The following is a 25,857-nucleotide window of genomic DNA, read 5'->3' as shown; positions in this document are numbered from 1 at the left end:
TCCTTTCTAGCTCTGAATGGTCCATATGTCTATGGGATTCCAAATTCCTGTACTGTGCAAGGTTCTGTACTATATGCTCTTGGGTATACAATGAGTGGCTAAGGTTCATGTCTTCAAGGAGGGGGTTAAGACAAGCACATGAATGAACTATAATTCAAGGCAGAACCTAAAAAATGGTAGAACCCAGTTGTTATGAAGGTTCAAATGAAGGAAACATCACATCTTGTTGGAGCATCAGGAAAGGCTTCAGGGAGGAGGTACTCTTTGAGGTGAGCCTTGAAAAGTACAGAGGGTGATTCAGGTGAATATAACAGGCAAAACAATGGTGCCAAGACTGTAAGTACTGGGCTGAGTAAATATATCTAAAGAGGTGGTGAGATGGGCAACTACAGAGTTTGATTCACATCTGTAAATCATTTTTCTAAGACTCTCATACCAGATGTACTTAAACAATGAAATCGTTCAAATGGATTTGTTTAATGACCATCTCTTTCAAAATAGACCCTGCCACTAAAATAGCTGAGGAATGATTTGCTATAGCGGTTAATTCATGCTATGTAATTCATGATTGTTTGTATGTTTTGAAGCATTGAAATGCAAGCGTGCTAAAATGCCCCCTCCCCGCATCATTATGTTCATTTGGAGTTAATACACCTCAACTCTGGAAATACTGTTAATGTCAATAGACTAGGTCTTAGGCATTCCTCGTAAATGATTTTTTATTGCACTTTCCTCTCCTTTTATCCCTTGGAAAATTTTGGGGTAGATGGGACAGGTGCCATTTGGGGAGGGCCATGGCTTCTACACATCTGTATAATCCACAGTATATAGGAGAGTGCCTGGCATTTAACAGGCACTAGCAACTATCTGTTCACAATTTATTCATAAGAAAGCAGAGGGTGCAAGAGAAAAGCAGGCGTCTAACTTCTGAATCTTTTTCTCTGCCATTTTCATCCATTTTGCTTATTTTTTCACTGGCTCCCTCAAATGATGTTCCAATTTGCCGAGGAAAACTGGATTTTAATTCAAAGCAGCTCCCACCAGTTACTTCAGCATAAAGGTAGATTTTTGTCTACACCTCACTAAGAAGGAGAAAGTCACAGATCTGGAGACCAAGAGGATGAGAGGTGGTCCTGGGAAATGCGGATAAGGAACACTTGTCCTCAATCCTGAATGGATGAATACCCACTCTGGGTTCAAACCTGCCACCTCCTAATCTAGGTAGGTAATTCCTCCCACTCCTTTTCTCCTTAGAAGACCTTTCCTCCTGTGGTTTGTGATGGGAGATTAGACAGATCACAAGGAGGGAGAAAAGGGAATTTTTTCCTTTCTCACAGAAGGCCTTTCCATCTTTTGGAGGCCAGGGCTCTGTAGTATCACTGGAATCAATAACAGAATTAATTCAGTTTCTTAATGCAGGTTTGTCACAGGGGGTCACGATATCTTAGCCTCACTTCCCAACCAAGAATATATATTTGGGTACCATTTTAGATTGACTGAGGAAGGCAGTTCTGTTTACTTTTTCCCGAAGAAAATCCTTTAATGTCATTTATGTTTTCTGATTATAGAAGATGTAAAATAGGAAAAGCATAAAAACAAAATTTAACACCTGTAATCCTACCACTCAGAGATAATTTCTGCTAGCGTTTTGCTATCTGTCTGTCCTAATAACCATTTTTATATGTGTATGTTTACCAGACAGATGATAGATAGTTAGGGGTGTATGTGTGTATGTGTGTGTGTGAGTGTGTGTGTGTGTGTATTTGCATAACAGAGCAGTATGGGATTTTAAGGAAACATGTCATGAAGCAGAAAGTAAAGTACAGGTTGAAAAAAAAAAAGCCATTTATCTTAGAATCGACCTGGTGTCGGAAAGGTAAGAGGCAAGCAGAGGAGGGAGCTTTCTGAAAATAGCCAGTACCCATGTCATCATGGCACATGAAGAAGTTTTATGACATTGCTCACAAATCACCACTTTTATCATTATACAGTCAGGCTTAATTCCATTAAAACAACAATAAGTGGTCCCCAAATGAAGCTGTTAGTAAAGAAAATTAGCTCTGTGCTGTTTCATTAGGAAGGAATGGGCAAGGCATTCTACGGCCCAGACGGTTCTCGGAGACTTCTTTTTGAGCCATCTCTGAGCAGAAACAACTCAAACGGGAGACATTTCATCTCCTTCCCTAAAAAGGCTTCTTTCTCAGACCAAGCTGACAGAGGGAACAGAGAACACACAGACGGCAGAGACAGGAATTAGTTCAAGCTGATATCAAAACCGGCATTTTAATTATGCCAGTTGGCCTGATGAAGAAGAAATAAAATCTTCTGTTAAAAAAAAATCTCATTAGCTCCCTTTTTTCACTCTCCCTCCACAGACCCTGTCCCCCACCCACACACACCTCAGAGTAATCAATCCCCCCAGTGAGCCCAGGACTCTTCCTGTGTTAGCACTATGTCCTGGTAAACCCCTCAGGCCAGGGCAAACCAGGAGGGCCGGCATCTTACCCCTGGACACCCCAGCTATGGCCGTCTAGTTGTTACCTGCCGTCGATTGGCCCCTGACTCATGACAACCCCATGCACAGAAGAACAAAACGCCACCAGGTCCTTCGCCATCCCCATGATTGGTTGCAGATCAGACTGCTGTAATCCATAGGGTTTTCACTCTCCGATTTTCAGAAGTAAATTGCCAGGCCTTTCTTCCTAGTCCATCTTAGTTGGGAAGCTCTGCTGAAACCTGTTCAGCATCACAGCAACACACAGGCCTCCAAGGGCAGAATGGTGGTAGCCGTGCATGAGGTGCACTGGCCAGGAATCAAGCCCAGCTTTCCCACATGGAAGGTGAGAATTCTACCACAGAACCACCAACTTCCTGCTGAATTTAGGACACTCTAGCCTCCGCTATTCAAGTAAGATAAACACAAGCACTTTTAAGATGAAGCATGTCTAACCGGAAAAGGTGAGGAATCCTTTCCTCTGGAGGCGCTTTATACAATGGTATGTTCTCTGCTACCCTTGCTGCTAAAACGTTCACAAGATCAGAAACTGTGAGCAAAGCCAACTTAACCGGGTTTCCCGTAAATCACTCTGGCTGCTTCAGCTGTATCATTCCAGCTTTAATGTAAGGCGTTCAGAGGCTGCTCTGTCTTGGGAAACAGCTGACCTCGCTTACTGCCACGTTAACCCTGGGGAGCAATTCCTTCTGTCGTCCTCAACTGCGGGTGAATATCAAGTAGGAAATGCCACCTTTGTGTTTATTTATCTCTGGGCGCACTGAGCGTCGAAGATGCTCTCATTAACAGCCGTGAGTGGGGGATGAGAAATGCGACTTTTGTTTTTGTTTTCCTTCTGCACTCCAACATCCCGCTTCACTCTCAGATGCAAACTATATCCTTTATCATAGACAGGTGCGGGTCTCAAAATGCTGATGTCAGAAACCTTAGTGACAGGTCACAGGGGTGGGGGCGGTGAAAACTGCAAAACCAAATGGGCCCCTTTGATCTCTGAAAACATCCCTAGTGGAAGAGACTCTATATTAGCACCCAATTCTATATGTAATTCTGCAAGGCAAGGCTGGTGCAGCAAGACCAAATCTAATGCTTAATTCCACTAGGTGAAGCCTAAGCTAGCAGCAGGTACAACCTGAAACAGAGGGGGAAGCTAACAGAATATAAAATTAGGACAAAATACGGCAGGTTTGCTATATGAGAAAATCTGGGTTTTCAAAACATAAATTAACGCTATTCAGGCACAAAGTGATTCAGGAATAAAAACGATGGACTATCTACTCTATACCCTACTCTAATGAATCTGGCGCATAATTTGATGTAGACCAGATTTTGCCAGAATGTCATCAAATAGACAAGGCAAAGCACGCCCGTCTGAGGAGGCAGGGGCAGCGGGCTACTGAGGTAACAACGGGGCAGTGGTGGAGGGGGAAAGCCACGTGGTTTCTCCGGACAAAACACAACAGCACAGAACTGCAACTGAAGCTCTGACTTCTCCCTTCTCTGCCACCCTCTTTAAAAGGCACAGGTGCCACCTGCAGTAGCCTGTCCCTCGCTGTTGCAGATCCAGTGCCACTGGAGCCCAGAGCAGTGGCTGCTGGAGCCTAGAGCAGCGGCTGCTGGACTGCTATCTGCCTGTCCCATCCTCCTCTCCTTCCCGCTCTTCCTCTGCGCTTACCTTAGCAGCACACCACTGATGCAGAGAATTCATCACCTGATGTGACAGCCCAAGCGAGCCTGGCACTAAGAAACTCTCATTTGCAACCCAGAAATACGCTGAGGTACCACAAACTGGCTGATGTCAGCACCAAGTTGAGCTAGATCTGCATATGGGCCAGATGCCATTACCAGAGATGCCTTCAGCATGGGTGAGGAGGTATACGTGCTCCAGGCCCTCAATCATCCAGGTACCGGTGGGGCCGGCCAGGAAGAAACAAAGAAACATGGACACATCTCCTTTCTCTCTCCCACATACACACACATACACAGAACCACCACCATGTATCAGGGGAGACATCAGTTTACACAGTGGAGGTCACACCCTAGATCCATCATTTTTCCATCAAGCTAGAAGGAGAACTACATTTCCCGGATATGTTTACACTTTTCCCAAGATTACACAGTGAGCATTTACTAAGGGATGCTCGGGGACCTAAAGATGCTACTGGAAAGCCCCCTTAGGACCACCAAGGATTCAAAATTTCCCGGGGAAATTTTACAGTGATAAATACATCCTGGCCCAGTCTGGCAGCCTTCCAGTCCTATCTCTAGCTGCCACCAGAGTGACCTTTCAAAAATGCAATTCTGATCACGTCACTTCCCTATTTAAATCTTCTGTGGCTTTCCATTGGCCTCAGGATGAGGTTCAACGTCCTCGGCAGGCATGCAATATTCTTGACCCCACTCGCTCCCAAACCCAATGCTCACGTTCAATACTTCAGTCATATTAAACTACTTGAAGTTCCTGTAACAGAGCAGCTATTTCATTTCCGCTTTTTCCTCCATGAATATAACACTATCACTCATCCGAGTATACTCCACCCACTCCTTGGCTGTCTTTCAGGACTGAGTTTAAGTATCTTCATACCCCTATCTGTACTGGGTAATACCCTTCCCCACTGCAGGCCCTCCAGTTGTCTGTGTGTCTGTCTATCGCAGCACCTGTGCCACCATATTGCAGTTGCTCTTTCACATGTCCACCTCACCTGCCCAGCTATGAGGGCAGGGCTGTGAAGTTTATTTTTGATTCCAAAGTGCCTCCCACAGTGCCTGATACATCACAGGTTTTGGTAAACATGTGTTGGGTGGATATATGAAGACAAAGTAAACATTCTGTGGCACTGTGACATCCACCCTCAATTGTGGGTGTAGAGAGACAGATGGTACCAGGTCCCTGACCTCCACAATTCAGTCTGACTGCATGTAAAGGGCTGTGTGTACCTAGAAAATTTCCAAGAGACAGGGCAGAGGCTGTAACTTTGAAGGCAACTTTTATGTTCAGGCAGTGAACTGTTCTCTTACTAAATAGAAATGAGGGAGAGCTGTTACTTCCTATCTCATCTTAAACAAGGAACTATGATTACTATTTGTATTCCTCTGTTTGTTTTTAGGGAAAACAGTTAAGACACTGGATCCTGCCTGCTGCAACTCCAGAGCTTAACACACCATCTCAGCATGGAATATTCCCAACAAGGGTACAAGGATAAGGAAGATGTCCTGCCTTATATTTGGAACGGTCTCTACATCACCACCTTTGGCATAGTGGGAACTGCAAAAATGTACAGAATAGACATAGTTTCCAGATGGCCTGGTGGGTCCTTGTCCTCCCCCCAGCCCCAATCTTTTCTCTCCCAGAGCTAGGCCCTTTGAGCCTTTGAGCCCCGCATGCAGTCTTAGCTTCCTCCTTAGGGTCTGGGAAGAGGGCTACCAGGTAAAACACAGCACACCCAGTGAAATGTGAATTTCAGATAAATAACAAATCCTTTTCTTTTAGTGTAAGTATGTCCTATGCAATATGTTCATTTGCTAAAGCTGGCAACCCTATCTAGGAGTAAATTCTACTCTCAGCCAAAAGAAATGTACCCTGGTCTAGTTTATTAACCTAGGTAACTCAGAAACAATTTTGCCGCTCATCCTACTCTGATTTTCCACATCAGCATCTTATACAAGAATTTCGTCCTTCTGGCTGAGACCATGTCTACCAAGCTTATGCCTAGCTTCGGCTGAATTTATCTCAGTTTCTTCAAGAATGAGATAGTGGCCTGCTCTTGAAGTTGAAATCTTGCTCTGGAACCTCAGCCCAGCAACTATAGTCTGCCAGCATATTTACCATATTACCTGGATAATCCCATGCTGCTGGCTCTAGGATTCCTGCTTCCAGGTCCTTTGCCTGCTGAGGCAAATTAAAATTAAAAAATTAAAAAAAAAAAATCTGGTTTCTGCTCTCATGGAGTTTACTGTCTTTTGAGAAATACACAGTCAATAAATCACCAAAAGAACATATACAGGTTCCAGATGGTAATGAGTGCTATGAGAGAGAACAACATGGAACCTCATTGAAGTTCGGCTTCAGGGAAGGTCAGACTGAAGGTGAACCAAGTAAAGAGCGGGACCAACAGCAGAAGAAACAGGCTGTGCAGAGGTCCAAGGAATGGTATGCAGGGCAGCAAGAAGGTAGTATAGGAAGCATGGTGATGAGTGGAGCAAGATGAATCTGGAGAGCTGGGAGGGCCCAGTCATGCCAGGGCTTGCAGGTCTTGTGATGGTCTTTGATTTTTACCCTCCATGAGATGGTAAGTCATTCAACAATAAGGCATTAGAAAACAAGGATCATGTCTGACCCAGTGGCTGCTCAATTAAGTACCTGAGTTGAACAGATAGAGAAATGGATGATTTCTATGCCTCCACTGGTGCTATGCTTCTATGAATACAGTGATGCCTGGCTGCTGGTACCCATTGTTACCACACAGTTGGACATGAAGGAATCCTAACAGTAATTCTCTTACTCTGAGTAATGAGTAAGTAATGCTACATAAATCCAGTGTGAACTCCTATTCCTATATTCTAAGTGAGGAAACTAGAACTTAGAAACTAGGATTTGCCAAACTTAATCCCCACTATATGCCATTGCCTTTTGGACATTTCAAGCATAATGGTGTATTAGGCACCACGTGCAAGGCATTGCTGCTACTGACATTCATGGCTGAAGGCAGATGATTCATGCTCTTCAGTTCACCTTGAGAGAATCTCTGTGTTGTTTATTAAGGTGCCAGAACCTATGAACCTCAAGTGTGGCTTCAAGAAGTCTTTCAAGAAATGCTAACACCTTCTACTCCTTAGCCATAATCCATTTCAGAACTTGGTTCCGGACAAGACAAACCCTACTCATGGGCTACACAGGGCAATAATATATAATGTTTTCAGGTCCCAAGACTTATGGAGTCTATCATTTCCACCATCATGATGGCATCATCTTGCAGTTATATGATTTTCCTTAAATATTCACAATGCAGAGTCCCTGTCTAAGACCTGTTCAGTAAGATGGTGAACCTGACTCATAGTCAGTTGGTATGAATATGAACTCTATTGTTAAAAGTCAGTATCTCAAGCGTTAACTAGCATGCACCTAACCACTGCCTAAGGGATGCTCAGTCAAAACCTAACTGAAAGATTGCATCACTTGCAACACCGCCATAGTGTGCCATCCTGCCAGCACCCTAATGCGGCATTGCACTGCACCGTTGAAGACAGCGTGTGGATCACTGTTGAGATGGAGATTTACTTTGGCTCCTTTGCATCATGCGTTTCTAATTCATCTGTCCTGAAGGCCCAGTATTAATACTGCCATATAAGGCATCTGAGACACAGAGGAGAGTTTTAGTTAAGCTTCTCTGGAGCTCACGCAGGATATAAAGTAGTGTACACTTCCTGGTTTAGAGAGGTTTGCTTTCTTATTTCTGTTAAAAGCATAAATAAACCCATTGCCATTGAGTCAATTCTGACTCACAGCAACCCTATAGGACAGAGCAGAACTGCCCCATAGGGTTTCCAAGGAGCGGCTGGTGGATTTGAACTGCCGACCTTTCTTTCAGTTAGCAGCCGAGCTCTTAACTACTGTGCCACCAGTGCTCCGAAAGTATAAATAGGACAGTAATATGTAATGTTTCCAGGTCCCAAGACTTATGGGGTGCACAGGTTAAATATACATATATGAAGTTAAAACTTAAAAGTTTGTTTTTATTTAAGTTTTCAAAGGCCATCCTGATCTCTTGGCAAAGAAAAATAAGCTCAGCTTGATTCAGCTAAACAGAGATGTCTTGGGGTAGAGAACTCTATTTATATCTGAAGAAACATCCTCTATGTTCAGAACCGCACAAACCAGAACACATCCACACTTCTACACATTCACACGCAGTGTGCAAAAAGTGCATCATTTCCACATACTTCATTATATTCATGTTGAACTAATGCAGATACAGAAAATAGTCATAGCACAATAAAGAGCGTGCACGCACTCGGTCACACACACACTGCCTACGCTGGAAAAGAGGAGCTGTAAAAACACACATCTACGCAGATAGCCACATCTAGACAATGTAAGCAAAGGGTTATTTTTTTTTTTTTTCTTAGCTCTCAATATAAATTATCTAATTGGCTGATTCCATATAGGCCCCCCCGCCCCCATTCTTCATTTTATTTTTATCGCCTTTGGGTTTGCTTTGGCTTTTCTGACACGGCTATGATTCACTACGGGTACACACAGAGAGGGTACACACACCTGCCGATAAACACCAAAGGACGGCTACGCGCACCGTCTGTCTGTCAGCGTGCCCTCGTGGTGTATGTCCTGATGCGCCTGACCACCACGCAGGGAGCTAAAGCCCCTTACACTCTTCTGACCATCCAAGGGACAGCAATTACCCCAGATTATCAGACCAACAATGACATGCCGCGTAAAGAGAGACACTGAGCCAACTCCACATCCCAAAGACTGGCATATTCAAGTACACTTAGGACATTAATAGCAATTTACGTGCCATCACTGAGACAAAGCCACAAAGGCTCCGTTGGCAGCCTCTTATTTTGAAGCCTATTATTTGTGGGAGTTACAGGCTATAATCACAACAGAAACTTTCAAAACCCTTATCTTCCGTGACGCACCAAATCTATTTCAGAGCCATAATTGCTATGTCACTGGAGAGTTTGCTGCTTAATGCACTCAAATGCCATTTAGTGTTTTCAGGGTCATTACAGCGAACAGAAGGTGGGGGAAGATAGGGTAGGAAGTTGTGGGGGGAAGGCAGGCAGAGAATGTTGAGGGGAATGTGCTAGAATGTGGTGCTAGCTTCCACTGTGCCTAATTACTATATGGGAGGATTTGTTATTTTTAAAATTCTAATGACTGATAAAATGAAAGCAAGAGCTTGAAAAAATATTTGTGTACTCAAAACTTCTGAAATCATTTGATACCACCCTAAGCCTAGTAGTGCAGTGGTTAAGCGTTCAGCTGCCAAAAGGTCAGCAGTTTGAATCCACCAGCCACTCTCTGGAAACTCTATGGGGCAGTTCTATTCTGACCTACAGGGTCACTATGAGTTGGAATTGACTCAATGGCAATGGTGGTTTTTTGGTTTAGAGATTGTCGGTGGATGCTGAGGAACGCCCCCTTTTATTCTGGAATTCTCATCCAAGTGTATGGGGGGTATTTTTAAATTTTTGCTTTTTCCTTTTAAATAGTCCCAGAAATCTCTGCAGAGGATGCTCCCACTGCACTGTGGGTCTGGGAGTCTGACTTGCTGGTTTTCCTGTAGTAATCCTGCTGTGGGATGAGAAGGGGAGAGAGATTGGTAAGATGTCAAAAGTTCAATAATGTAGAAGAATGTGCTACTTTTACAGGTGGTAAAAGATGCGAGGAAGCTGATAAAGCATGTGAAATAAGAGAAAACATCTAGTTGCTCAAAAGACCATTTTCTTGACCTAAGTCTAGCTAAGGCCATAAGAAGGCTTTGTAAATATGTGAGCTTTTGTTTCTCTGACCTGGCTATGAACAAGCCAAGGACTTGTTTATTTGGTAACTCACAGTACTGAGGGTAATACCAGGAGCAGGGTAAATTTTCAAAGAACTTTCTGAATGACAGGCATAACTCTAGGTTCTTTTAGAATACTGTTAGATTCTATTTTATAATCCTGAGCCTTGTTATAGCTGGAGCCCTGGTAGAAAAGTGGTTAAGTGCTTGGCTGCTAACCAAAAGGTTGGCGATTTGAACCCACCAGCGACCCCATGGGAGAAAAGACCTAGTGATCTGCTTCCCTAAAGATTACAGCCTAGGAAACCCTATGGGACAGTTCTACTCTGTCCTATAGGGTCATTATGAGTCAGAATTGACTCAAGAGCAATGTGTTTTGAGCCTTTTTATAGCCTAGAAATAAAGAAAATGTCAAACTAATTCAGATTGCAGGGTTAATTTTTTTTTCCCCTCTATTTGTAAGATCAATACCAGTATCACTTAGAGATCCGTCTCAGTAATAATTTTCCTTTAGTTTTCAAGATTGACAATCCAGTTCTTACTCTGGAGGATTTTCCACAGAAACAGAAAGGTTGAGACTTGGGCCTTATTCCACACGAACCGTCTACCATTCAGAAGAGTTACTCCATATGTTGGCTATGCGTGTAATGGAATAATATCTTTATTCTTAGAAATCAATAAAGAAAAGATGAACATTTCAAGAATACATACTAAAATAAAAATGAGAGGCCATTTTATAATTTGATAATTGGCAAAGAGCGAAAAACTGCTAAGACATTATTACTGAGGGTATGGAGAAATGGGAACGATCATATACAACCAGTGTATGAATTACCAAACAACCAGTTGCTGTTGAATCAATTCCAATTCATGGAGAACACATGTGTGTGTCAGAGTAGGACTGTGCTCTATCGAGTTTTCAATGGCTGATATTTAGATGTTGATCTCCAAGCCTTTCTTCCGAAACACCTCTGGGAAGACTCAAACCTCCAACCTTTTGGTTAGCAACCAAGCATATTAACCATTTGTACCACATAGGCACTCCATAACTTACTAAAAATTATAATTCTATAAATCATACATAATTATATATATGATTTAAATATTCCATAAGTTAATAGAAAAATTCACAACACATCACAAAGGCCCTATACTTCTTCATACCCTTTGGCCCAGCAATTCCATGTCTAGGAATTTATCCAAGGAAATAACAGTATGTATGGAATCTTCTGTTCAGTGATGTTTACCATAGTGCTATTAACAATAGTAAAAACAGACAAAAACAGAAAGCAGATTAAATGTTCCACAGTAGAGACTGCGTAAATAAATTCCGGACTTTCCCTGTAACAGATTCCTACACAGTTATTTAAAGCTATGCTTGAGAAAAATGTTTTATGCAAAATATTCACAATATATTTTTAGTAAAATTAGTAGTTTGCAAAATGATATGCTCAATACGATCACAGCTTTTGTACACCCACACAAACACATGCACAAATACAAAAAAGCTAGAAGGCTACAGAGCAAAAAGTTAGCAGTAGTTTTCTTTTGTGTGATTTATCTGCATTCTCCACATTTTCTACATTAAATATTAACTTGAAATCAGAAAAAAAAGGAAATGGAAAATTTAAACAAAACATATGAAGGAAATCCATATGCACTTTAGGTCTTCATTTTGTGGGTTTGGCCAGCCTCTAGAGCTCATTGGTGAAGAGAGGGCATTGTAATTCATGGTCGAACAAAGGTCTTGGACAAAAAGCTGAGGGAACTGGGATATTTTTGCTGAGAAGATGAAGTTAGCAAGTGATTTTGTAATTCTTTGCAAAACACAACAATTGCCTATGAAGAGTGTTAGCCAGCTGTTTTTCCCTTTCCACAAAGAACAGTGCCGAAGGAAATGAACTAAACACAGAAGTCAGCTGAGGCAAGATGGAGAGCTGTCTTTATTTTCCCTGTCCTAATGCCCAACACTGGTTAATAATAAGTACCAAGAAAATGCCTGCTAAAGGAATGAGTGAATGAATGAGTGAGTGAGTGAACTGCTGGACAAGGTCAAGGCTACAGAGACAAAAACATGCCCCAGAGAAAAGTATGGGGAAAAGAAGAAACAGCAACAGATATCTGGTCTCTGAATATCTAGTCACCAGAGATTTCTGGTATAAGTTGGTGAAGATCATAGGGTAAAAATCACAGATAAGTTAGAGGTAGAAGGTGGATATCAGGCTGTGATAAATGGAAAGAAAAAGAAAAGAACAAAAAAGCCATTCACTTGTGGGAGACTGGGAGACTCTCTGGACAACAAAAATACATATGTTTGTGAGGGGTCTGTTGTTCTTTACCATCGAGTTGATTCCGACCCCATGAATGGCGAGTACAGAAATTGCTCCATTGCATTTTCAAGGCTATGACTTTTTGGAAGCAGATCATCAGGCCTGTCTAACCACCCGTCTTTCAGCTAGTAGTACAGTGCTTAACCGTTTGCACCACCAAGGTACTCCTGCCCACTACTCTACCTACTACTGCTTGAGAATTTTAACCACTGGGGATTCCATCTAGAAAAGGCAAGGCTTACTAGGTGTCTTTGTTATCTAGTGCTGCTCTAACAGATATACCACAAGTGGATGGCTTTAACAAACAGAAATTCATTCTCTCACAGCTTAGGTGGCTAGAAGTCCGAATTCAGGGCATCAGCTCTAGGGGAAGGCTTTATCTGTCTGTTGGCTCTGGGGGAAGGTCCTTGTCTACTATCAGCATTTGTGGGCCCAGTGTACCTTGGAGATCTCCATGTGACTTGGCACCTTGTTGTTGTTAGGTGCCATCCATAATCCAAATGCATCAATTCTTCTTTGGTCTTCCTTATTCATTGTTCAGATTTGCATGCATATGAGGCAATAGAAAATATCATGGCTTGGGTCAGGTGCACTTTGGTCCTCAAAGTAATAACATCTTTGCTTTTTGACACTTTAAAGGGATCTTTTGTAGCAGATTTACCCAGTGCAATACGTCATTTGATTTCTTGACTGCTGCTTCCATGGGTGTTGACTGTGGATCAAGGAAAATGAAATCCTTGACAACTTCAATATTTTCTCCGCTTACCATGATGTTGCTTATTGGTCCGGTTGTGAGGATTTTTATTTTCTTTATGTTGAGGTGTAATACATACTGGAGACTGTAGTCTTTGATGCTCATCAGTAAGTGCTTCAAGTTCTCTTTGTTTTCAGCAAGCAAGGTTGTGTCATCTGCATATTGCAGATTGTTAATGAGGCTTCCTTTAATCCTGATGCCGTGGTCTTCTTCATATAGTCCAGCTTCTTGGATTATTTGTTCAGCACATAGATTGAGTAAGTATGGTGAAAGGATACAACCCTGATGCACACCCTTCCTGATCTTTAACTATGTAATACCCCCTTGTTCTGTTCGAATGACTGTCTCTTGGTCTACGTACAGGTTCCGCATGAGCACAATTAAGTGTTCTGGAATTCCCATTCTTTGCAATATTATCCATAATTTGTTATGATCCACATAGCTGAATGCCCTTGCATTCAATACAGCACAGGTAAACACCTCTCTGGTATTCTCTGCTTTCAGCCAAGATCCATCTGACATCAGCAATGATATCCCTCCTTCCACGTCCTCTTCTGAATCCAGCTTGAATTGCCGGTAGTTTCCTGTTTACATAGTGCTGCAACTGTTTTTGAATTATCTTCAGCAAAATTTTACCTGCGTATGATATTAATGATATTGTTCAATAATTTCTGCATTCTGTTGGATCAACTTTCTTTGGGATGGGCACAAATATGGATCTTTTCCAGTCAGTTGGCCAGGTAGCCATCTTCCAAATTTCTTGCCATAAATAAGTGAGTGCTTCCAGCATTGCATCCATTTGTTGAAACATCTCAACTGGTATTCCATCAATTTTTTAAAAGTTGTTTTCTGCCAATATTTCTAGTGCTGCCAATATTTCTAGTGCTTCAGTACCATTACTTCTTGATCACATGCTGCCTCCTGAAATGGTTGAACGTTGACCAGTTCTTTTTAGTACTGTGACTGTGTATTCCTTCCACCTTCCATTGATGCTTTCTGAATCATTGAATATTCTGTCCATGTTGTTTTGGTTAGGTGCCGTCAAGCGGGTTCCAACTCATAGCGATCCGATGTATAATAGAATGAAACACTGCCCAGTCCTGCACCATCCTCACAATCATTGTTATGCTTGAGCCCATTGTTGCAGCCACTGTGTCAATCTATCTCGTCAAGGGTCTTCCTCTCTTTCACAGACCCTCTACTTTACCAATTGTGATGTCCTTCACCAGGGACTGGTCCCTCCTGATAACACATCCAAAGTATGTGAGAGGAAGTCTAGCCATCCTTGCCTCTAAGGAGCATTCTGGACATACTTCTTTCAAGACAGATTTGTTCGTTCTTTTGGCAGTCCATGGTATATTCAATATTCTTCTCCAACACCATAATCCAAAGGCATCAATTCTTCTTCGGTCTTCCTTATTCATTGTCCAGCTTTTGCATGCATGTGAGGTGACTGAAAACACCATGGCTTGGATCAGGCACACCTTAGCCTTAAAGTGACATCTTCGCTTTTTAACACTTTAAAATTTTGTCCATAGAATCCTTCAGTATTGCAACTCGAGGCCTGAATTTTTTCTTTAGTTCTTTCAGCTTGAGAAATGCCAAGCATGTCCCTCTGTTTTGGTTTTCTAACACTAGGTCTTTGCACATTTCATTATAATACTTTACTTTGTCTTCTCAAGCTGCCCTTTGAAATCTTCTGTTCAGCTCTTTTACTTCATCATCTCTTCCATGCGCTTAAGCTACTCTACATTCAAGAGCAAGTTTCAGAGTCTCTTCTGACATCCATTTTGGTCTTTCTTTCCTCTCTTTTTAATGACCTTTTGCTTTCTTCATGTACGATGTTCCTGATGTCATCCCACAACTCATTTGATCTTCAGTCATTAGTGTTCCATGCTTCAAATCTATTCTTGAGATGGTCTTTAAATTCAGGTGGAATATACTCAAGATCGTATTTTGGCTCTGGTGGACTTTTCATTTTCTTCAGCTTCAACTTGAACTTGCATATGGGCAACTGATGGTATGTTGCTCAGTTGACCCCTGGTCTTGTTCTGACTGATGATATTGAGCTTTTCCATCGTCTCTTTCCACAGATGTAGTCTATTCGATTCCTGTTTATTCCATCTGGCAAGGTCCACATGTACAGTCACTGTTTATGTTGTTGAAAAGAAGCATTTCCTATAAGTAGGTCATTGATCCTGCAAAATTTTATCACACTATCTCCAATGTCATTTCTTTCACCAAGGCCACATTTTCCCTCTTCTTTGGATCCTTCTTTGTTTCCAACTTTTGCATTCTAATCACCAGTAATTATCAATGTATCTTTATGGCATGTTTGATTAATTTCAGACTGTAGACGTTAGTAAAAATCTTCAATTTCTTCATCTCTGGCATTAGTAGTTGGTGTATGAATTTCAATAATAGTCACATTAACTGGTCTTTCTTGTAGGCGTATGGATACTATCCTATCACTGACAGCTTTGTACTTCAGGATAGATCTTGAAATGTTCCTTTTGACAATGAATGCAACACCATTCCTCTTCAGTTTGTCATCCTCAGAACAGTAGACCATATATTTGTCCAATTCAAAATGGCCAATACCAGTCCATTTCAGCTCACTAATGCCTAGGATATTGATCTTCAAGAGTTCCATTTCATTTTTGACAATTTCCAATTCTCCTACATTCATACTTCTTACATTCCACTTTTCAATTATTAATGGATGTTTCCATCTGCTTCTTCTCATTTTGAGTCGTGCCACATCAGTAAATGAAGGGTCCAAAAGCTTGACTTCATCTACGTCATTAAGGCTGACTCTACTTTGAGGGGGCATCTCTTCCCCAGCTGTATTTTGAGTGCCTTCCAACCTGACGGGCTCATCTTCTGGCACTGTATCAGACAATGTTCCGCTGCTATTGATAAAGTTTTCACTGGCCAATATTTGTAGAAGTAGATTGGCATGTCCTTCCTCCTAGTCTGTAAGCTTTGCTGAAACCTGTCCACCACGGGTATCTGAAATAACAGTGGCATACCTTCCAGCATCACAGCAACCTGTAAGCCATCCCAATACAACAAACTGATGGATGAATGGTGGTGTCTTGGCATAACAGGTTACAATTCAGAATCAGAAATGACTTAGGATACAGTTCTTTGGTCAGGACAGCTTCTCAGCCATGCCCACAGGCAAGCCTCTCTTCCCAACTTACCCCCAGCCAAGCCTGCAAGTGTTACAAAGCTCTTCAACTTGACCAACAAATGCCCAGAGGCACCCTACCCCACCAGCAAGCTTCCTGCCTGAAGGCACTCAGATTTCTCATTCTGTGGGTCAGACTCCCACTGTGCCGTCTCCTGGTTCTTCTGCTGCTGTTTTCTCTGCCGCTGCTCCGTGCCATCTTGTGCCATCTCCAGTGTTACAACTCTCTGTCTCCTGAGTATACGAGGTTCTCAGCGCAGGGAACCCAGGTCCAAAGGACCCGCTCCGCTCCTGGCTCTTCTTTCTTGGTGGTGATGAGTTCCCCTGTGTCTGCTTGCGTCTCCCTCTTTTATTTCTTGTAAGATAAAACATATGACTTGAGTAAGGGAAAGGATATGACTGGAGTAAGGGCGTAACATGAGTCATACCCTCTTGTAAGGCAGCGACTTCAGAGACACCCCACCCTAATCCCGCCTCCTTAACATATAGAGGTTAGGATTTACACCATATCACAAAATGGAGAATAATTATATCAGATGCCAAAATGGGGGACAACCACACACTACTGGAAATCATGGCTTAGCAAGGTTGACACATATTTTTGAGGGGCACAATTCAATCCATAACACTAGGAGAAGACGGAGAGAGAAATGGCATCTATTGAGATTCTAGCACAGGCTAGGTGCTTCAGGAAGCTATGGTCTAGAGAGGAAGTGAAAGAAAAGTGCCAGGCCAGGTACTTAGTGCTTTTAGCAGCAACAATCATCATACTAGGGAGGAATGATAATTGACCTCTGCAGGTCCATTTAGTTAAACTTTAGATTTTGTTTTGTTCTGTTGTTGTTGTTCTGATGCCTGGTTTTCCCCCTCTAAACATTTTTTGCTTTTTGCTTTTAAAATGTTCTAATTATTTTAATAAGCTTGAATTAAATGAGTTAATGCATATAAAGTGGCTAGCACATGGAAAGAAGTCAGTAAGTGTTAGCTATTAATACAATTATTAAGTGTCATTTTAGCCTGTTAATTTTCTATCCTTATTGTTTTTTAATTGTTCTTTAATTGACTGCTTTACATGACTTCCTTATTTTATTACTACTTGATCTGTTTTTTAATCTTTGTTAAGTATCTTCTTAGCTGATGTTATTTATTTTTACCACTCATCCTATTTTATGTTTTTATTGTTCTCTTTAATACTTATGCATCTTAATTGTTTATAACTTTCATTCTTCTGCCATTTTATCCTTCCATTGCTTTGTAGCTGATTGGTATATTCTCTCTTCCTACCTCTCTGTTTTTCTTATTCCCTAGCTCTTTTTAAAATTCTACTTTTCGTCATTTTTTCCTATTTCATTTTTATAATTTTATTCATATTGTATTATCCTTGCACTTTAGTATATTTATTCCTTTGTCTTCTCTGTTGGTCCAGGAGAGACTGTTAATTCTGTAGTTAATACTCCAGTTTCTCCAGTGCTCACCTTCCTTCCACTACCAGTACCAGTTGCCATTGATTCACTTCCAACTCAAGGCAACCCCATGTGTTTCAGAGCCGAACTGTGCTCTATAAGGTTTTCAGTGGCTGTGATCTTTCAGAAGTAGATCACCAGGCCTTTCTTCTGAGGCACCTCTGGGTAGATACTAACTGAAAGCCAACCTTTCAGTTAGTAACGAAGTGCTTAACCATTCGTGCAGACAGGGACTTCTACTAAAACCTTTATTTAACCTGTGTAATCTAGTAAGTTAACAGGCAAAATTTTTCCTTTTTCTTCCATTTTACTATCCCTCAGATTTAAAAAAAAATCTACTTCTCTATTGATATTTACACTATATTCCTGGAACAGTCTTGCCTCCTGTTATGAACCATCAAATCCCTCTATGAAAGACGCTTAATCTAAAATCTATGCTCTCTCTTGTGCATGATCCCTGGTCACTGGTTAAACTGTTTAACCAAATATGACACAACAGTGGTGTAGAGTAGGTTATATCTAGGGAAGAATTTTTCATATACTTTTCTAAGTTTAGCTTAAAAAAAACAAAAAAACCAACCAGTCTTAAGCCTTCTATACAGTACCCTGAAAAGATACACAACAGGATAATCATAACTGAGCTCCTATATTTCCTTTCCATATCAGCCAACCTCCAAAATATTTATTACGAGGCAAAGTAACAGAGATTCTCTTACTGTGAAGTTCTTGCCAACTTCCTTCTTAGTGTAAGAACTAGGGGCTCAGGGGTCCATCTGGAGAAAGGGAAAGAATAGAGGCTTGGAATTAGACTGACCTGGGTCCATACCCTGGCTCTATCACTTACTGGCTGTGTGACCTTGGGCAAACTACTTAACCTCTATGAGCTGGTTTCCTCCTCTATAAAATGGATACGGTGATTATAAAGACACTGGACTCTAGTAGGACGCTCGATAAATGTTATGGAGTTAAGCGTTCTTAGTATGGATATTGGTGGGAGGCTAAAATTATCCCCAGAACTTTAAGCATGTAAGTAGTTGTGCTTGTGCTGCTTAACCCATTTAAAAACAAGGCACAACCCCCGTAGTTTCCCTGGGTCTCCCCAGAACTCTGGAACCCTGATGAGAAAGGGGCCTATAAGCTTCCCTCAGCAGAACCTCACACTCTGACAAAAGTACCTCTCAGTATAAGATGTGGGCTGAGCATAGACTTCCACATTCTGTGATAAACCACTTCCCGATGGAAGAATAAGATACAATTTTAGACAGGAGTGTGACTTTGAAAACTAGTAAGTTTGTATAAGTTTTGGGAAGTATCAGAAAGTAAACTGGACTTCAAGGTAAAGGATACTAGTGAAAGAATGCCAAAAGATAAAACAGGTGAAATGTAATATAAGTGAGGTAAGCACAGTATAATTTAATTTTCAATTATTATTCTATTTTTATGTTTCAAAAGCTTTTATTATGGAAAAGGGACAGAAGTCTCTTTAAAATAGGCATACCAGGTCAGAAGCTAAGTTGAGTGTACAATAAACAACCTTATTCAGTTTAAAACGGTCTTTCTAGCAGTGCTTGATTTAAGACAGGATGAGGGGGTGTGAGGCAGCTGGGAGTGAGAGAGGGAGGGAAACCTCTGACTGCCTGGAAAAGCCCAAAGTATTTGGTGGATGTCCTCACGTACAGTTTTTATAAACTATGAGAAAAGGGTAGAGACAAGAAAATAAAGGGTAGTACCCTGATACACGGGTATATTCCATTTGTCAAAACTCAGAGAACATACACTTATGATGCTTACATTTATTTGTGTACAAATTTTACCTCACCAGAAAAAAAGACCCTGAAAACAAATACTGAACTTTATTTAATGATACGCACGCCAGTCATATTTTATCTAAGGGATAGTGTACTGTTGTCTGCAATTGACCTTGAAACGCATCCAAAAAAATAAGATTGATGAATGCAAAGAAGGATGCAGATAAGGACAGAAACGTGATAAAGCAAGTATGTTGGTGTTGTTAGTTGCTGTAGAGTGGATTCTGACTCAAGGAGACCCCATGTGCCCAGAGTAGAATTGTTCCACAGGGTTTTTAAGGCTGTGGCCTTTTGGAAGCAGATCGTCAGGCCAGTCTTCTAAAGTGCCTCTGGGTGGGTTTGAACCAGCAACCTTTCAATTAGTAGTCAAGCGTTTAAGTTTTCGCCACCAAAGCAAGTATCCAAAATCCAAATCCAAATCCGTTGCCACTGAGTTGATTCCAACTCATGGTGACCCAATTGGACAGAGTAGAGTTTCGAAGGATGGCTGGTGGATTCGAACTGCCAACTTTTTGGTTAGCAGCCTGAGCTCTTCACCACTGTGCTACTAGGGACCAGTGAATATTAATGGTAGAATCTAGGTGGTGAGTATGCTGGCTTCACTGTAAAATTCCTTCAAATTTTGAGTATGTTGGGAAATTTTCAAAACAAAATGCTGGAAAATTTTTAAATGGTAGTATCTTCAAGGCAAAGAGCTCTAGTGGTGCAGTGGTTAAGCGCTCAGCTGCTAACTGAAAAATCTGTGGTTTAGAACTCACTAGCCGCTTCTCAGGAGAAAGACGTGGCGGTCTGCTTCTGTAAAGATTCTAGCCTTGGAAACACTATGGGGCAGTTCTACTCTGTCCTATAGGGTCTCTGAGTCGGAATCGACTCAACAGCAATTTTTTTTTTTAATCCTTAATGCAAAGAAAGCAACGTGGTTCCTTCTCTTAGGTAAAAGATAGCAACAGCAGAGCAGAGCTTCTCAAACTTAACTCGCTCAGGAATCACCAGGGGATATGGTTAAAATGCAGAACCTGATTTAAAAGACCTGGGGTGGGGCTTGAGATTCTGCATTTCTAACAAGCTTCCATGTGAGGCCCGGGACCTGCAGACCAAACTCTGAACAGAAGAGCAGGGGAGGGAGGAAGGAACAGCAAAGCAGAGGTTGCAGGCAGCAAAGGCTCGGGTCACCAGGGAGATGTGAAACAGAGACTGGACCTCAAATAAGCCCCGAACAGTCTAGACTTAAAGAGTTCAAAATGAGTTCAAAGACATGTTCTGCTTAGCCTTGAAAAATGATTAGGTTAGATGAATTAGTGACTGACAAGAGTTGAAAATTACTGCAAACAGAACCACAATAAATGTAGGTATTTAGATTTTAAATCTTCCTGCGTATTACTTCATTGTTTAAAGCACATTATTATGCTAATTTGAGTTAACTTCTTGCACATGGTTAATTTTTAATAAAGAGTTCTATTTATACTAGGAACAACAACAACCAAAAAAAAAAAACACCAAACCCACCGCCGTCGAGTTGTTTCAACTCATAGCGACCTATAGGACAGAGAAGAACTGCCCCATACAGTTTCCAAGGAGCACCTGGGTGGATTTGAACTGCCGGTCTCTTGGTTAGCAGCCGTAGCTCTCAACCACTACATCACTAGGGTTTCCATTTATATTAGGAAAGTCTTGATTAAATAGAAAGCATACTTTTCTGTGTTCTGTGTTTTTTTGTGTGTCTGTTCTGTTTTTGCAAACTGTCGCAGCTCAGACACAGTCACCTCGCCTTTGGTAGCCACCAAACTATTGGCAGGGAATCTCAAGCTTTACTGTCCAATATGGTAGCCACTAGCCACATGTGGCTTTTTAAATTTAAATTAATTTAAGTTAGATAACATTAAAAATCCATTTTTGCAGTCACACTAACCACACTTCAAGTGCTTAACAGCCATACGTGGTCAGTCCTTAACTGCTTGGACAGCACTGAAACAGAACATTAACATTACTGCAAAACGTTCTACTGGACAGTGCTGTTCTAGAAGGAGAGGACAGCTTTTGGCGTGGTTACTTGCAAAATCTATAAAAAATGGCAAATGTCAACCTATGTTTGTTTATAAACAATCTATGCTTATAAGCAATTCAAATATTTTTTAGTTGATAGGAATATGATTTTATATATATGTCTCTGTGTGTGTATAAATACCTCTTACAATTGCCATTCCCAAAACTCTTTAAAAATTGGATAGATAACTAACTATATTGGGTGATGGAGTCCTATGTTCTAGAGAAGCAAGGGACTAGACCAGATAATTCGCAGTTCTTTTAGCTTTCTATGGCTTTATGGAATACAAGAGCTATCCTTGTATTCCTGATGATGAATATTTGAAGGTTCTCAAAAAACATTTGTTGACTAATGCATTAATTCATTCATCTATTCATTCTGTCAAATTGGAAAAGCTCTTAATATTTAGAGATGTGGAGAAGAATTTCCTAACTCAAATACAGGCAGATATTAACTCTAAGTAGAGATTAAAAACTTAACTAAATTTTAAAATAACAATGGGATCTTCTAACAAAGAACTCGTGTAAGTTTTTATCTGAAAATGAGCTTGTCTAAGAACATGAACGCCTTCCTAGTGGCAAGAAGTGGTGAGGCTAGACCCAGCAAAAAGAGGGCCGTCTTCAGAAATCAACGTTAATGTTTCCTACAGTTAAATTCAGTCTATTTAATTTGCTTAATATTTACTGAGGTCGAGAGGAGCCAAAAGGAGCCTTGGTGGTGCAGTAGTTAAGCTTTCGGCTGCTAACTGAAACGTTGGCAGCTTGAACCCACCAGCCTTTCTTTCCATGGGAGAAAGATGTGGCAGTCTGCTTCCCTAAAGATTTACAGCCTAGAAAACCCTGTGGGACAGCTCTACTCTGTCCTATAGGGTCACTGTGAATCGGAATTGGCTCAATGGCAATGGGTTTGGTTTGATTTCTTAGAGAGGCCATACCACTTTTCAGGAACAACCACAAGAACAAACTGCCCTCTCAAGGTTTTGATTTTTCTCTACAGAGCAGAAGGAAGACCGACTTGAGTCTGGTATCCCAGCAAGGATACCATGGCCACAGGGCACATGTGGGCCCAGCTGGGCAGGGGTGCTATTAAACACCAATTTCACTGAAAAGACCATGGCACACAGTGTCATCTCCCAAACATGACTCTACCTTTTATTTATGGCTTTGAGGTATATTCCTTCCTCCTGCATTTTCTTGGAAATGGAAAAATAATTATTGTTTATAAGTAGAATTCCATAATATGGGATTGAAAGAGGCCTTCCAGACCTAGAAGAGGCCTTAGGGATCATCCAGCTCAACTGTCCTTTAATAGAGCTCAGGATATTGACTAGTCCACAGCCAGAGCCAGAAGGTGGCAGAAATGGAATGTACACACATACACGCGTGCACGCACACACACACACACTACTATAAGTGACAATGTTTGAAGTGATCATATCATTAGGTTTGAGGTCAACAAAACCGGTCATGATGAATTAATTCTACAAAGAGAAACAGAGTCTCCACACAAGGATGCCTCGTATCAGAAATCCACGCGTGGTATGTCTGTTTGGCTTGGCAGAGTAGATTTCTCAAATGATTGCTGATTGTTCTCGTATTCCTCTCTTCTATTATAGAATTTCAAATTTCCTCCTAGACTACCAAATTGGTTGGCTCCCCTGTCCTTGTTTTCTAAGAGCAGGAAACTTCATCCCAGACAAAGTGTTAAATCAGACCAAAAGTAAAATACTTCCCAATGGGCCTCAGGGTTTTCCATCCTCTCAGATCCATGGTTTCTCTACCTTGACCTGGATGTAATATAATGTAGCCTCTTTCCCCAAGGTCAAAAATGCTATTGATCACATGTTCATTGAATGAATAGATGGATGAGTGAATACATGAATGAATGAATGATTGTGTGAATAAGCCAATAAATGGTGCAGCCTCCTTTGTCTTCTGTTCCCTTTAAAGGGCTTTCACCTGGCAGCTGGGGAAAAAAGGATGGATTACATATGAAGTTACAGTATTTTTGTAATACAATGATTTTGTGCTTCTCCAACTATTTTTGGGCTGAAATGAAATTCTTTTCTGGTCGCAAATGCTCAGTTGGTATGGTTTTAAGGTTTAAAGGCCTTGCCATGTAAGAAGAAAGGGGACTTACTTTGTTTCCCTTTGGTTGTGCCAGGAAGGAAAGTCAGGCTGTAAGCTTCTTGAGGGCGGGAGCCTGTCTACTGTGTTCCTTCTGCCTTCAGCACCTTCAGGGTCAGCTCAGCATGCCCAGACCCACCTTTTCTCCCCATTCCATTTACCCCTCTGGCCTGTGGCTATTTCACTGATCATTGGCGGCAGCACCAGAGGGTCCTCATAGGTAGCTGATATATTTTAATCCCTTTAAAATTCAAATTCAGCTTGGTAGGATAGAAAATTAAAACTTTGTATAATTGAGGTGAATTTTTAAAGATTTGCATATGAATTTTAATTATCACCCTCACTTCCCAGAGTGCTACAATTCTATAGTAAGTGGCAATATCTTATTAATATCTACTTCAAGTGGAGGGAAATCCCTCAGTAGTTAAAAAAAAATTAAAATTAGGGCATGTTGCCAAGTGTACCAAGTAACCCTTGTGATACTCAAATGCCTATAATACGTTCACTTAAACAGGAGGTGATTTTTGTTCTAATGACTTATATTTTATTTATTTTCCTAGGGAATGTCCTTTTTTTCCTTTCCTAATGTGAGAGAAAAGAAAAAACAAAAACACCTATATTATAGTTTTCATAGAGAAAAGCTCCATCTCTATTTTTCTGTTACTCAAATTGTCACAAAGCCAAACGAATGAGGCTTTTCTATCAGAAATTGATGTTAATAGCGTGTTCCCCTTATAGACAGAACACTAACACTTTATTTCCGTTTTCACTGAGACTCTTGATCAAGAAAAATATTTACACGTAAGACTGGCTGGAATGAACCCACTCTTTTAACTTACATAAAAAAAAAAAAAAGAATTGTTTCACTCTAAAGAATAATGCTTTCTCTTACCACAAATCTCTGAGAATTCAAAGGGAAAAAAGTTCACATAATACGAGCTCTGCCTCCGTCCCATTTAGGGTCTGAAGATATGATCTGAGGGGTGGGCAGTGGGGTGGGTAGGAAGTATGGGAGAGACTAACGATAATGAAAGAACTTTTTGAGGAGAGAATGCTATACTTGAGTCTGAGGGCCCTTGAGCCAACAGTAAGCATCAAAGATCCTACTCGTAGGATTCTAGAACTATTGAGCTTTATAAAAGGCACCTTAGAGCTTGCTTATCTGGGTTACTTGGCAAATTTTTCAGATGAAGCAACAACACAATGAGGTGAAAATGACTCATCAAAAGAAAAGCCATGAGAAGAATCTAAATTTCCTGATTTCAGGTTGCTTCCACCTTCCACCAGGTTGCCCGTGCAGGTTCTAGGCCTACATTTGCTAGGGAGGCCAAAGAAAATCCCGTTAGAAACAATGTTATACAGCTAGATGAATGGCTTAGGGTAAAAGCAGTTAAAGGAAGCAAACAGATAATTCTCTTTTAGCATTAACATCACCACTTGACTTTATATATTTAATGCTGATTCTAATCATATTCTCAGACAACCTGCACTGGTCAAAATGTTTAAAAAGCTCATTCCAAAAGGCAGCCCTTTTTAACCCTTGTGGATTAAAAAGACAGTCTGTTTGTGGATTAGTGAAATATTTATAATAAAAACTATGACCAGATACTTTAAGGCTGATAGAAAACATAAAACATGGCTATAGGTCATTAAAGCGTGTTTTTACTTCAGTGGTATCTTGTCTTCTCCTGCCTGATTTATTCATGCGACAGACATGCTTTGAGCAACTAATACATGCATTTTAGGGTCATACATATATTTGGGAATGAAAGACAAAAAGACCAAGTAAAAGGGGTATATTTTCTGTACATCAAGAAGAAATGAGCAGGGAAGAAGGGCTAAGAGGGAGAAAAACAGCAAGGAGAGCTGGGCATGGAAAAATAAGTATGATTTTGATAGTGGGGTGAGATAAGAGGGTGGTGTAGAGATGAAAGAACATTTATGTAGATGGAGATGAGCAAATGTAGGGGAAAGTGCATGGCCAGGTAAAGGTGAACTGACCACACTGACTGGTGCCCGGAGTTTACTCTGGTGATGGAGGACGAGGCTGGGAGGACAGGAAGGTAGAGAGTATGCTTAGGTAGGCAATGGGGAGCCACTGATGATT

General features: G+C 41.1%; 1 protein-coding gene across 4 annotated transcripts in view; it reads right to left on the bottom strand.

Annotated features, from left to right (window-relative positions):
* PBX1 (PBX homeobox 1) overlaps positions 1–25,857 on the bottom strand; it is a 340,115-nt gene that overhangs the window by 5,415 nt on the left and 308,843 nt on the right. The gene's annotated exons all lie outside the window — the stretch shown is intronic.

This window comes from Trichechus manatus, unplaced genomic scaffold (genome assembly GCF_000243295.1).
Source record: "Trichechus manatus latirostris isolate Lorelei unplaced genomic scaffold, TriManLat1.0 scaffold00145, whole genome shotgun sequence".
Classification (NCBI taxonomy): domain Eukaryota; kingdom Metazoa; phylum Chordata; class Mammalia; order Sirenia; family Trichechidae; genus Trichechus; species Trichechus manatus.
The sequence above is the reverse complement of the archived record's forward strand: the minus strand, read 5'-3'. Positions and strand labels throughout refer to the sequence as shown.